Source organism: Vicugna pacos, chromosome 1 (assembly GCF_048564905.1).
Source record: "Vicugna pacos chromosome 1, VicPac4, whole genome shotgun sequence".
NCBI lineage: Eukaryota > Metazoa > Chordata > Mammalia > Artiodactyla > Camelidae > Vicugna > Vicugna pacos.
Genome location: NC_132987.1, coordinates 243,954 through 258,541, shown reverse-complemented (window position 1 = coordinate 258,541; position 14,588 = coordinate 243,954). Strand labels below are relative to the sequence as shown.

General features: G+C 38.4%; 1 long non-coding RNA gene across 1 annotated transcript in view; it reads left to right on the top strand.

Moving 5' to 3' along the window:
• The window catches only part of LOC140699156 (uncharacterized), a 30,318-nt gene extending 20,769 nt beyond the window's left edge, over positions 1 to 9,549 (top strand). Inside the window, exon 3 of the long non-coding RNA XR_012077158.1 lies at positions 9,368 to 9,549. This is a non-coding gene — a long non-coding RNA (uncharacterized lncRNA). The remainder of the gene's footprint in view (positions 1 to 9,367) is intronic.
• The last annotated feature ends 5,039 nt before the right edge of the window (positions 9,550 to 14,588 follow it).

The window sequence follows — 14,588 nt, the reverse complement described above, 5'->3', positions numbered from 1 at the left end:
CATTGCTTTTAAATTGTGACAGTTACTTGTGCTTTTTTTAAATTTTTTTAATGGAGGTAATGGGACTTGAACCCAGGACCTTGTGCATGCTTAGCACGTGCTTTACCACTGAGATATACCCACCCTTCCCCCCGATATTTGTGTTTTTAGTGGGCATAATATGCTGGAAGCAGGTACTTTAGCATCAGACAGTCACCTGCCTCTGACCATCACGTTAATACCTTTCCCTTGAGCTAGAGAGCTTGTCTGTTTCCAAAAGTTCAATAAATTATCTTCATTTTCTTTTTTCTTAAAAAAAAGGTATTAACTCATTTTTCTCTTTAGTATCGCCTATAAATAAAATGTGATTTTATTAACCATTTACCAAAGTGTTAAGTGTAATAAATATTAAGTACAGATTTCTGAAGCATCAGTCATCACTGAAGATCCACATTCTGCTGTTCTCTCTCTCTGTTAGTCACCTTACTTCTGGAGTTCTGGAATCGGCGCCAGGCAGTGCTTGAGTACAAATGGGACACGGTTGAGCAGGAAGAACAAGTCTGGCCAGAATAGGAGGCACGTTGTCCCCACGTGGAGATAGATGAGATTACCCAGGAAAAGCGGGTGCTGTTTAGATGCACTTTAGTGTGTTTACTTCTGGACTTGTCAGCCTTGGCTGCATGTTGGAATCACCAGGGGACCTTAAAAAATGTTGGTGCCTGGATTCCATCACTGCAAACTCTGATGGTACTCAGTGGCCTGGGGTGCATTCTGGCATAGGGAAGTTTTTAAAGCTCCTCTGGTTATTCTAATGTGCAGCCAAGTTGAAGGAGCACTGCCTGGAATGGTGGACACAGAAGAGAAGTGAGGTCCTTCCTTCATAATAACAGAAAAAAGGGGAAAAGAAAAAGACTGGTATAAGTGTATATGAAAAGAGGCATTGATCTGTATCCTTTCATAACACCAATAAAAAAATGCAAAATATAAATTAGCTGCAATGACACAGATGTAGAAGGAAAGACAAATTGGTTTTTATAGTTGACTCCCATTTTTTCACATGCACCTTCATTATTGCGGCCTCCTTTTCATCGTAGACTAGGTGCCCCTTTGTCTTGAACTAAGTCCCGGTCACTGCTCCCCCTTCCTATTGGGATGTGCACAAAGAAGCATGACTCTCATCCTAAAGTCAGAGAAAGGGTAGAAGAAGCAGGGAAACATTTGTTGAGGTGCCATCAGTATTTGAGCAGTGTTTGAGCTAGGCATTTTACATAATTGGAAATGTAAATTTATTGCTGCCACTCCTGCTGCAAAATTAAAAAAAATAAAACTATATATCTTTGTATCAACATTCCAGAGCTATGAAAAGATGATTTTTGAGTCATCTGTATTATTGCTTCTTTCCATCAGCTGAGATAATTTAGAGCTGATGGTGCTTGCGGTCAGCAGCAACAGGACAGTAGGTTGTGAGCATGAATAACTCTTGGGAAAAAAATGCTTTTACTAGGATCATCTGAAAATGTCTCCAAATATTGATTTAATAAATTGAATCACAGATCTACAGAATGTTGGCACTGAAAAGATATGGAGGGAGTAGGTCAAACTCCTCCTTTTATAAATGAAAAAAAATGAGGTTCAGCTACCAATAGAAAGTGACATTGGTCTTTTACAATGTAATAAGCTTCTAATAATCCCCATTATGAATAGTTCCCATTGTTTACAACTGAAGATGTGGGTAAAAGCGTATGTTGGTGAAAGACTGTACATTCAGAGATGAAAGCTGAAACTAAGACAAAATTAGATGTTCATAATGCTTTTGAGTCCTGAAAAACAAAAACTTATCATATTGGCAGCATACAAAAAATACTGAAGAAAAGTTTTTTGGTCATTTAAACTGCCAAGTTTAAATTTAAAATTGCCAACTAATAAGTTTAAATTTTCATTGAAACATGCTTGTTGAAAAATTGAAGATGAAGACTCATTTAACTTTATCATTCTTCCTTATTTAAAAAATTGCCTTATTTTTTTTTAGTTTTTTATTTGAAGTATTTTACTTTACTTGCGAAAGCATGCTCCATTGTTTAGAGAGGCCAGCGTCGTGGTAGTGAGATCTTGCGAATGAAGTTGCCTAAATTCATATTTGAACACAGCAGCTTACTTCCTGAGTGATCTTGGACAACTTAACTTCTCTGTGCCATTGTTTCCTATAAAATAAGAATAAGAGAGTTGCTTCTTCATGACAGTGGTAAAGACGGGTCGAAGTAATGTACAGAATCTACTTGGAAGGCCTCCTGGCAGAGAGGAAGGGCCATGTACTTAGTTACAGCTATTATTATACTATATCTGGTTTTATAATCCAGGTAAATCTTGAGTCTTACTGATTTCATCTCTTAAAAAATTCTAAATATAAACTCTAAAATGGAAATTCTTAAACTTCATAGTTGTAGCTAATTAACACATAAAGTTCAACCAAGAAACACACAGTAGAGACCAGTTAGCTGCAGACAGCTGTGATATTTTCTGTCCTGCACAGACTCTAAGCTGTAACTACCGTCACTTCTGAAATCAAAGGCAAGCTAAGGAATAGAGCTTTAAATCTTGGCCTGGTCAGGTGTTCAGACCATGGCAGGGAAACAGTTTACCGTTCACATGTGAATTTTCAAAAAATAGTATTAAAACAAACACTGTACATATTTTGTTGTGCGTTTGACATCGTTAACAGAAAAGAAAAAGAAAAAAAAAACAGAAAAAAACCCATGCATTTACAAACAATGAGGCTATGTCTGAAAATTATTATTTTTTTATATTATGTTTAGGATTTAGTGACCAGTTAGGAAAAATATCATTTCATTGGTGTAATCCCTTGATTGACTAAACTTGTTTTTTTAATTAGGAAGAAGAGCGTGTTCCCTTTACCACCTGGGGAAAGTGTATACATATAACCCTTTGTGCAAGTGCTCTATTTCTGGGTAAGAACCTGCCACAGACTTTTAAAATCTAATGTGAAATGCTGAGAAAACTGAAAGTCAAGCTGGGAACTATGTAGTCTCATAGAGAAAACTTTTTCCAGAGAACATCTGAGCCAATGCAGGGTGCCACTCTGGAGGTTCCACAGTCTCTTCTGCTCACAGTGCTTCACCCAATTCTTTTCACCTCATTTGTTCAAATCAGATCAGTGGTTTAGGATTCTCCAGGGTCTGATTAAGAGACCAGTTGGAGGCATTAAGATTTCTAAAATTTTCCAAGTGTAACAGCCAAGGTAAAATATCCAAAAATAGCCTAACAAAAGAATAGTAGGAACTATCAAAAAATAAAAGTAAAAACTACTGAAAGGTATAAAAGGTGCTTTAATCACATGATTCTAGATTAAAAGATCATATCTCCAAAGTATCAGAAATTATAAAATTCTTTTGGGTTTATTGTGAATAAAATAATATTAGTAATATAATAATTAATAAGATAATGAGAGTTTTACTTGTTCAAGAATAGCCAGATTAGAAAATAGAGCAGGAAGTCCAGATATGGGCTCTGATATCAATAATAATTTAATATAAGAGATGGAAGGCATTACAAATCAGGGAGATAAATAAAGGTTATTCAGTGAATAGAACACTTGTTAGCTACTTGGGGGGAAAAGAAAAGATTGAAATCATACAGTGAACCATATATTGTGATAAATTCCAGAAACACTTAAAAAGGAACACAATTAGAAAAAAAAAACTAGAAATAAATATGGATGAGTATACAGCCTCTAGATGAACAGTAAGTTTCAGAGGAAAGTATACAAAGATTTCCATGCATCAGAAGCATCCTAATTTTAAACAAAACACCAGAGGATGTTATTTGTTTACAAATCCGACCAGGGGCTAATTCCTTCAATACATAGAGAGTTCAGATCACTTCAAAGGTAACATCAAAAAATCTCAGGAGCGCAGAAGGCCGAAAAGATGAACACACATTCACAAAGGAAAAAATAGATGTCACACTTCAATGGTAATTCACTCAGTGCACATCAAAATGAAATAGTTTTCCACCTCTCAAGTGACACAGCTCTGTTTATGAGGATGAAATGCCAGTGATCACCAATACCATGCCTAGTTACTGGATAATTTTTGTGAAGTATGGTTGATTTACAATGCTGTGTTAAATTCTGGTGTACTCCTCAAGCCTTCTTAGAAAGCAGTCTAGCAGTTGATATCAAGAGTCAAAAATACTCATATGTTTTAATCCACTAATTCAGCTTTGAAAAACTTTTAATCAGGAATTATTTCAAAATGACAGGGAAAAGTCAGTATGGATGCAAGTCACAGACATACTTTTATATGTATGTGTATAAATATATATGTAAAATCTCAGCCAAAATATTCTTCCAACCCTTCCCAAAGTAGAATAGTATGCAGTCATGAAAAAGTGTGTCCATGAAAATATTTTATGACATGTCAAAGTGTTATGATAGATTTGAGGATAAAATTAATATATAAAATGATTTGTAATATACAAACAATGCACCGTTCTGAAGGAATTATGTCTAAAGGTCGAAGCAATTATTCTTATTTTATTTTTTATTCATTTTCAGAGTTGGGGTCTTTTGATTGCAGGTGACAAAATCAATCTCCAATGTGTTTAAATAACAACCAAAAAATGAGGATGCATGGGATTTATTGGTTCCTGTAAATGAAAACCTCCAGTCTGAGGTCTGGCTTCAGTCAAGGAGAGATACTCTAGCCCAGATGATGTCAAGGGCTGCTTTTGTCCTGTCTTCATTCTGTGTCCAAAGATGTCTCAGCATGATGCTTCTAGGCATGCAGCATCCCAGATCATCCATCCAAACCAAGACAGGTCCCTTTTGGCCCCTTTCTCTCTTGATAGAGGAAGCTTATGATTCACATGGGCACCAGCACATATCTCCTCACATAATAGTGGCTCTTCCTGGGTTATTTGCCAATTCTCCAATCATGTGCGAGGCCAATACAATGAGGGGTATTATTTGTCTTAAACCAACTGAGATCTACTTCTGGTGCTTCAGAAAGAGTGGGTCAATCGAGGTTAAATCATAGGACTAAAAACGAAAGGGAGGTTACTTATCCTAAAGCAAGTTCTGGGTCCTCTTCTAAGACTGGGGACAGATACAGGACAGAAGTTCTGTCCATTACTGAGTGCTTTCAAATTTTCTTTAATGAGCAAATGTTAAATTTATGATCAGAAAAGATGATAAATAAGAAACTTAAGGAAGGAGAATGGAAAGCTTTCCTGTTTCTTAAGAAATATTGAACCCATTAAGTGCTTGGAAGAAAAATGGAAATGTTTCAAGTTTGTAAAAGTTCTGAAATGAATTAGAATTGATTTTACAGACCATGTAGGAGACAGTGCTATACAGTTAGTGTGTCTTTGGGCTCTTTGAGTATTTCAGTACTTTCACAAAAAAGTTGCTTCATTTGGGGCAAATTGCATCATTTCCACGTGGCTCTATTTCCTCATCTGTAAAAGAGATATAATATTACCTTCCCCACAGGGTAATTGTGAGGATTTTGAAAAATAGATGTGTGCTGAAGCAATAGTAAGCATTTAAGGATTCTTAACTTTTATGTTTACTTAATACATAATTAAAAAATTATTATGCAGACTTTTAAAAAATGCATACTATTTAAATGGCCTATATGTGCTGTACAAGAGAGGAAGGCTTAATATACCTTCTATAATACATTTTTCTCAGCCTTAACTAATTTTCACATTTAATCACACACACACCAAAAAGTTATTCCTTTCACAAGCATGAAGACTTAACTGTGAAGGAAAGGATGATGAAAGAGAGTAGAGGAGAAAATAAAATGCTTTCTCTACAAACTGATGGCTTAAAAACTAAGAAAAACGCCTTTTTAAGACTTTGGTCCATCAACTGGTGACTGGATAAAGAAGATGTGGTATATTTATACAATGGAATACTACTCAGCCATAAAAACCGACAACATAATGCCATTTGCAGCAACATGGATGATCCTAGAGAATGTCATTCTAAGTGAAGTAAGCCAGAAAGAGAAAGAAAAATACCATATGAGATCGCTCATATGTGGAATCTAAAAAACAAAAACAAACAAAAACAAAGCATAAATACAGGACAGAAATAGACTCATGGACAGAGAATACAGACATGTGGTTACGGGGGGGTAGAGGGTGGGAAGGGATAGACTGGGATTTCAAAATTGTAGAATAGATAAACAAGATAACATTGTATAGCACAGGGAAATATACACAAAATGTTATGATAAATCACAGAGAAAAAAATGTGACAATGAGTGTGTATATGTCCATGAATGACTGAAAAATTGTGCTGAAAACTGGAATTTGACACAACACTGTAAAATGATTATGAATCAATAAAAAATGTAAAAAAAATAATAATAATAATTAAAAAAAGACTTTGGTCACCATATTCATAGCTAATACATAGGTAGAGTTTTTCACATACCTGCGGTTAATGTTCCAATTGTTTTCACAATTAGTAACTAATTGACTCATCACAATGGTCCTATAAATTGCTATTATTATCCTCCCATTATATGGGTGAGGAGATTGAAGCCCCTAGAGGTTAAGAAATTTCCACAAGGCCCCACAGCTAGCATCGGAGCTGGGATCCAGATGCAGGAGTGTGGCTCCAGGGGGGGCTTGTAAACACTCCCTCTGCTCTCCCCTGCAGGTGCAAGCCAGCCACCCGCTGTTACTGTAAATAACATGATGTGGTTCACTTAGTCCTGAAATTCACATTCTTTGTAGCTTTCTGTCTGGGGCAGTCATCAGGAGCAGCCAGGGACACTGAGTACATGCTTCTGGACTATGACCAAGAAGGTAGATGGAAGGAAAACAGTTTAAAAATGGGATCTTTAATGTGCATTCTTCAATGGGCAGGAAAAAACCTGCCAAGTGAGGAACTGAAACCCTATCAGCCATGTGCAAATTATGCTTCAGACACCCCCGCTGCCCTTGGGTCCACACAGTCAGAACTACAGGGGATCAGGGACATGAAACTTATGTAAATGCAGGGAGTAGGAATACCTGCCATTTTAAGATCTCAAGGAGTATGAAAAGCATGTGAAGCTTTCATCAGCAGAGACCTGCTGTCACTTCCACTGTTTCCCTCAGGGCATGTCCACAGCTTCACTGGTTTTATTCAGAATGAAGACGATAGCTAGCACCTGCTGACCCCTGAATCAGTGATAGGTTCTCCCTTGAAAGGAAGCATATCCCCTTCATGGGTTACAACTAGTTCATAACCTAAGTAATTCTACAGATGTAGAAGGGATACTTTCATTGGTTCTGCTATCACAGACTTCCCTCCAAAAGATCATGCCACCAGTTACCCCATTTTCACCCATTAAAATATACTTAACAGGCTTCCTTCTTTAGTGCAGTTTTAGGTTTACAGAAAAATTCACAGAAAGTGGAGTTCCCATATATTCCCTATGCCCTGCACACAGCTGCTCCTGCTGTCAGCATGTTACATTACTGGATGCACTCATTCTTTTTGACATCTTTCATTCCTCCTCCCCTAAAATTTAACATGCCTGATATTCACGTCTCATGGCATTTACGTGCGATTTATATCACTTCTCACGTTTATGTGAGGTTTACAACACGTGCATGTTTTCTGTTTAAGCTGGGTTGGGGGCAAGTTTTCTGTGTAAAAATACGATCATTAGTGAGTCTTATGCTGCTGGGTTTTTGGGTTGTCAGGTCCTTTTGACCATTGCTTCAGTTATTGGGATCATTGTCTAAGGACTTTCAGTGTTCATTGTATTTTCTGCAAAACTTCCCAAGAACCTGAATGGAACAGACCCAATCCAAAAGTACCTGACTGTGCAGGTGGGCCACGCCCATCACTGCTTCCCTCATCAGTTTTATCATCATGGTGACCCTGAACGCCATATATGAGAAAGTGGCAATCATGATGACTGACTCTGGTAAGGTCCTCCTGCAGCTGAGATAATTTCTACACTAGTTTTAGAACCAGGTCAAAACAGAGACTATCTTTTAAGGACTTCAATTGCAGTAAATTACAGTCTTAGTTAACTTCAAGTGTAAACGTATTTTCTCTAGCCTATGTGAGAAGTGAATTAGCTCCATTTTTGCATTAGTAAAAGGGACAAAGGAAGCTTTAGAATGTCCAAACTCTGTGTAAATATGTCAGTGCTTAATAATAATTTCAATTACATTAGATAATGTACCCTATTGTTGAAAGTAAATAGTCTCTGTATTGCAAATAAGTGGAAGAGGGTCGTGGTTCCAGTGGCAGAATTGCTTGTGCGTTACGGAGAGGACAAGTAATCACACTGTTATATGTCTTCCCCCCATGCTGTTCCCGTTAGTGTAGCTCTATTCTCATCAGCTGCGACTTCTATAATAAATGTTTCTTCTCTCTGGCTTGTATCCCACCCAGCGGCTTAGCGGCCTAAGTTAAGTGCTTCCCACACGTTGCATGTGGCTGGGTGGTTCTCCCAGTGGTCTGCTCAGTTGTCATCTTCTGAAAATACTAAGACCAATTCAAATTCTGAACTAGAAGGATGACCCGTTTTATGTTCCCCAAATGCTTCTAGCAAGTTGCCCCGTGTTTTGTTTGCCTTCTTCAATAGTCCTACCTTACTGCCGTTCAGGGAGACAAGAGAATATTATTTAGAAGGATGTTTAGAAGTAGCTTTCTTTCAAATTACACCTGACAAAGGAAATTTCTTGCCCATTAGATACTTTTGTGCTTATAAATTTTAAGGAACGTGTGACTTTTTTTTTTGCCTTGTGGGATATTTCGTTCTTAGTGGGAGAAACTCTTACAACAGTGTGTACAGTTGGAATTAACATAGTGGATATGTTAAGAAATTCAAAAGAGCTGATATGAAAACAGTGTGAATTGTGTGTGTATATATATATATATATATATATATATATATATATATATATATACATATTTAGCGTGTTAACTCATGTGTCCGTGGCTTTGATTAGGGTCTCAAAGCCGTTCACAATTTTGCAGACTTAACTTTTCTTTATTCTAGCTGCAGAGCTCCCAAGGACCAGACTGACTATGAGAACAACCCAGCCATGAAGGTGTTCTTGTTCCACTTTGTCAACTACTACTCCTCGTGTTTCTACAACACATTCTTTAAGGGCAGATTTGGGACTTATCTGTGAGATCTGGTGTATTGGCTGTAAAACTACAGAAATGAAGTGGTGTGAATACAGCTTTGTGTTCTGACAGTCTAACCTGTTTCAGGTTTTCTCTTAGTTGCCCAATGAAGAGTGTCTTTACTCTCTGTTCCTTAGATATTTTAGGCATAAAATAATGACTTTATTTCATGTTAGAGCTATCCAAAATTTAAATGAGATTTTCTTTCTAATATTGCAGTGTGACTCAAGTGGCTGTCTCCTTGAACTGATGACACAGCTGACAATAATCATGGGAGGACAGTCCATCTGGAATAACATACAAGAGGTGTTACTTCCGTGAGTACTCAGTCATGTGATCTTGGGGTGAGAACGGCCCACCCACCCACGTCATTTTCCTGCGTGGCCATCTCTAGAACAGGGGAGACTCTCTGCTTATTAAAGCTCTCCAGATAAGATGATCCAGCCAACATTATAAATGTACCTGCTGTTTAATAATTATGTTTAAATACCTTCCTTTTTGTGTTTAACATAAATCCTCAAGTGCTATAGTCTCTGCTTATTAGCACAGCACTGGGGACTGACTGATCAGAGCCCTTTTTGGGGCCATGAACTAAGTTTTCCTACAACTTCCTGCAAATTTCTCCTCCTTTTATATATGCATTTAAAAATCCATAACAGGAATTTGTTGAGTGCCTAGTATGTGCTAGTCACTGTATTAAATGTTGTACATATATGTATGTGTGCATGTGTGTGTGTGTACAATTTAATCACCCCAACAATCCTTATTCTTATCTTCCTTTTGCAAATGAAGATCCTGTGGCTTAAAGAGGGTAACTGATTTGCCCAAGCTCTCATTGCCAATAAGAGACCACTGTGGGACTCAGATGTAAGACCCTATCTCTCTGAATCCAGGTTCTTCTAAGAACAGAGACTCTCTTAGGGTCCTAAGGCACAGGGTTACATAATGTTTTAAGAGACACTGTCTAAAATAATAACAGAGGTTTTGACTTACTGTTCTCTTCCTAAAAATGAGAAAAGCAGATGTTAGCAAAGGTCACACTGTCCTTTTGATTTTCACATAAGCCCAATCCCACATCAAAGTGGACAGTCCGGTGTTATCTGCAATTTCTGAACATTTCAAGGAGCTTACTGTATTCGCTTTCTGTTGCTGTTGTAACTAGTATCCCCAAACATCATGGTAGTAGGAAGAAAAAAGAAAAAGTCTCCACTAAACAACACAAATTTAACCTTGTAGGGTTCTTGAACGCAGAAGCCTGCTGAAGTCAAAGTGTTGACACGGCTGTTTCTGAAGGCCTCAGGGGAAACTGTATCTTTGACTTTTCTGTCTTCCAGAGGCCACCTGCGTCTCTTGGCCTGTGACCTCTTTTCTCTGTCTCAAGGTCAGCATGGTTGTGTGCCTCTGACTCTGAACCTGTGGTCAGATCTCCTCTCCTCTCTCCCCTCTTCTGCCTCCTTCTTCCTCCTTTAACGACCCTGGTGATTACACTGAGCCCAAATCTATAATCCAGCTGGTCTCTCTTAGAGTCGATTGGTTAGCAACCTTAACCACATCTGCAACCATAGGCCCCTTTGCCAGGGAATCTGACCTCTTCCTATGTTCTGTGGATGAGGACATAGACATATTGGCGGGGAACATTTTTCTGCCTACCACACTAACCTTTTTAAGATAATTTCTGGCTTTGAATATCTGTTTTCATGAAACTGTTGATCTCTCTTCTGTCTTGCCTTCCACACCAGCATTATGCTCCTGGCCAACCTAACTGCAGAGCTCGTCCCTCTCTGTGGTGTCCCCCAAAACCACTTACACAAGCAGGTGTTATTGTTGTTTGTAGCATGGGGGAGAAACTCAAACAACTTGAATTTTGAAATAAAAAACCTCCATCATTTTAAAATCTTCCATGCCACTATAAAATTTTATTTTTTTAACTTTGTTTTTTAATTTTTAAACTATTTTAAACTTTGTAACTTTTTTTAAACTGTACTTTTTTTCTTATCATCCTTCATTGTAGGCTCCAGAAACCTGGTATTCTGCCCACCGCATCCAAGTTTCCTTTCATTGTTTCTCCTCCCTTTCTTAACCTTCCTTCTCTCTCCCTTATTACCAAGTTTCTGTCCATTCTCTTTATAGGGCAGTTAAATTATTTTTTCTTTCTTTCTTTCTGTTTTTGCAGAGTGAACACATTTTCGTGTCAGTGTGTCCTTCCACATTTCTTCACAAGGGCTTCATCTTTCAGCTTCAGTGTGGATTCCTGGGGTCTGTCTCGAAACAAAGGCATTTCCCTTGTCCCCCAGCTCACCACGCCCCTCAAAAAAATGATTCTGATCTCCGCTGTGAAATGAAACTTTTTTTTCCCTACTGTGCAGTAGACAACCCTTAACCTGAGCTCACAGTCAGATATTTCCAGAGGAGTAAAAGTAGGTCATGTGCAAATAATACTACTTTTCTCTGTGAAAAGTAATAGATCAGATAGAGGAAACACTTAACTCAGATTACTCAAAAGAATTTCCTGAAGGAAATAAGTAAATTATTTAACACTAAATTTTGTTGAATCTGGTAATCCGTGAGCTATTTTTACCAATCAAGAAGGATATATTTCCAAAACTGTTACTTAGCAATTTATGTGAAATGAAACTTGCTCACATGAACTAGTTTAAAATAAAGGATGCATTATAGTATCTGTGGTCTGTTTATACCTTCGCTTAAGTAAGCACATTGTTCTAGGTTCCAGTGAGCTGAACTTTGCCTCCATGTATTTCTACTATGGGCTAAAATATTTAGGGAATTTATTTTGAATTATGTTTCCCTTTTTTGAAAACCAGGAATTCTGAATTGTAGCCAAGTTCGAGGGTGGCTTGTTTTTTCCTCACTGCCTCTTCTCTTTGTATAAGTGCAGTTTCCTTCTTAATTTTTCATATAAAATCCTAACATACCAAAGATCTATCAATTACTCTTGCTGCACCAAAACTATACCCATCCTCAAAAATACATAGGAAAGGAAAAGAAAACTTACCAAAATTAGCGACTATTTTCATGCTTTTTAAATATGTCTAAAGGAACATAATGAAATGAATTTCACCATATCTCACCTGCCTCCGCCCCCCCTATCCCATGTAGGGTTCTTGAGTAGGATTCTGGGAGCAAATTAAGGACAGTGATGCCGTGATCCAGGCTCCCTCTGGGGTCTCCCCAGCACTTGGATCGGCACCTGGTATAAAGTAGGTCTCAGTCCGAGCCAGCTGAGTGAGTGAATGACTCACAGGCATCGAATGCGTAACATCAGTGAATTAACAGCATTCTTTGTAGGACTCAGACAATAAGCTGAGTGCCCTGTGGCCTTCCCAGCCTCACATACTATTTTGATGTTGGGGTCATTTCTGGGAATGTTATTCTGTACTGGACAAAAGGCTAGTACAATTCCAGGGTTAAGCAACTTTCCTAGGGAAATTTTATGATAAAATATAAAGAAAAATAGTTAAATGCCCAAAATGACATAGCATAGTCCTTTGGTGTTTAGATAATGTATGGCTGTAATTTTCTTACTTTATATGTTTCTACATTTTCCACTGTGTGTATGCACTACTATATAATAAGAAAAAGCAAATGTTTAAAAGAGAAAATTTCTCTTCTCCAGATATGATTTGGTTAGAGGATGAGTCAGATACATATAATAAGAGAATCTTAAATACATGCGTCCATAATTCACTCTTTAAATTCAGGAACAGGAAACTCAGGAATGAAATAGTTTAAGAGAATCAAAGATACTTGTATTCAAGATTAGCAAGTAGGAGTGTCCTCAACAGAAATGGTGATAATCTATAATGCAGGGATTAAATGTGATAATGAAGGTACAAAGACAACATGAAGTAGAAAATGCCACGTGGCAAGCACAGAGTAAAGGGCAATATACTATGATTATGCCAATATGTGTGGTCAATTCCCAAGCAAATGATTGTGTAACCCCTGCTAGAGGGAGAAAGCTTCCAGCCTTGGCAGGAGAGGGGGGAGGATCCAGTGTCTGTATTTTTTAAAATGTCTACAGTTGCTTCTCATGTGCAAATTGATATCCCTGCACGAGAACCTTAAACCAACAGAAAGCCCAAAAGACCGTGGACAATGATGGGTAGACGACAGCCCAAGCTTTTCTGCCACAGATGAGTGATTCCACTCAGGAACACTGAGCAAGAGGCTCAGAGTCTTAGCTAAGGACAAGCAAGTCGGGACTTCTAATATGACCTAATGCCATCGACGGGGGAGGGCAGTTCAGCACAAGAAGGGAGCGCCAGGTGAGTTAACATGGAAGTTTCATTCTGGATCCAAACCGTGATGGATTTGGGTCCCAGAGGGTAAAAGCCCTTCTTCCCTGGGGCATGGACCGGATTCCACAAGTGGCTGAGACAGGAAGTATGAGGCAGAGAAAAATTCCCCCAGGAGAATCCCGAGTCTGGGTGCCAGGGAGGGTGATGGACGAGTGCGGTCCCAGCGCCACCCGCACTGCAGGGCTCCGAGGGGCTGTGGAGCTGTGCGTCCCCGGCCGGACCACAGACCTGCCTGCAGCGCTCTGGGCTGCAGCCTGGGGAGTGGCTTCAGCAGCAGGCTGGCCCCGTCATTTTCATAGGTGCTACAGTGACCCCCACCCCTGTGGCCACGGTGATCCCAAGCCAAGGGTCTAAGTGACTTCAACCTTATTTACAGGTGACCACAGCCGGTTAGCCTGTGCTGCTCAAAAGGAAGACCCCACATGGGGTTTTGCTGTGTCAGGGGGGTTGCTAATACCTGGCCTGCTTTGAATTTTTTCATCCTCATAGCAGCCTGGGCAGTGGAAGTTTCATCTCTCAATTTTATTTCAACTTTTTTTGTTGAAACTATAGTCGGTTTACAATATTGTGTTAATTCTTGTTTAATTCTTGGACTATATATATATATATTCCTTGTCATATACTTTTCCACTAAAGGCTATTAAAAGTTATTGAGTGTAGATCCCTGTGCTATACAGAAGGATCTTGTTGTTTGAAACAAAAATTACTAAACAAAGTAACAAAGTAAGCAGACTAAACCTAGCCATGTATATGACACAGTTGAGTTTATCTCAGGATTTAAATGTGGTTTTGATCTCCAGGATCTCTTTATCAAATTATCATATGTAAAGTGCCTGTGGAACACTTCTCAGAAAAATGTTTTAAAACCATAAGATTTAGAGAATAAAGAAGGAAGATAATTATACTGAAAAGCAGATATCAAAATATAGAAATGGGCATTTGTGATACAGTAATATCTGAAATATTGGAAGAACGTGTTGAATAAGAGGATCCAGTGGTGAGTCTACTAACCGCAACATTCTGCCATAGCAGTGAGTGTAAATCATCTTCTGAGATCTGCAACAATTGCATTTTGAATGTAAATAAAGTTAAATAACAAATAAGCCATGAAGTGTGGATTC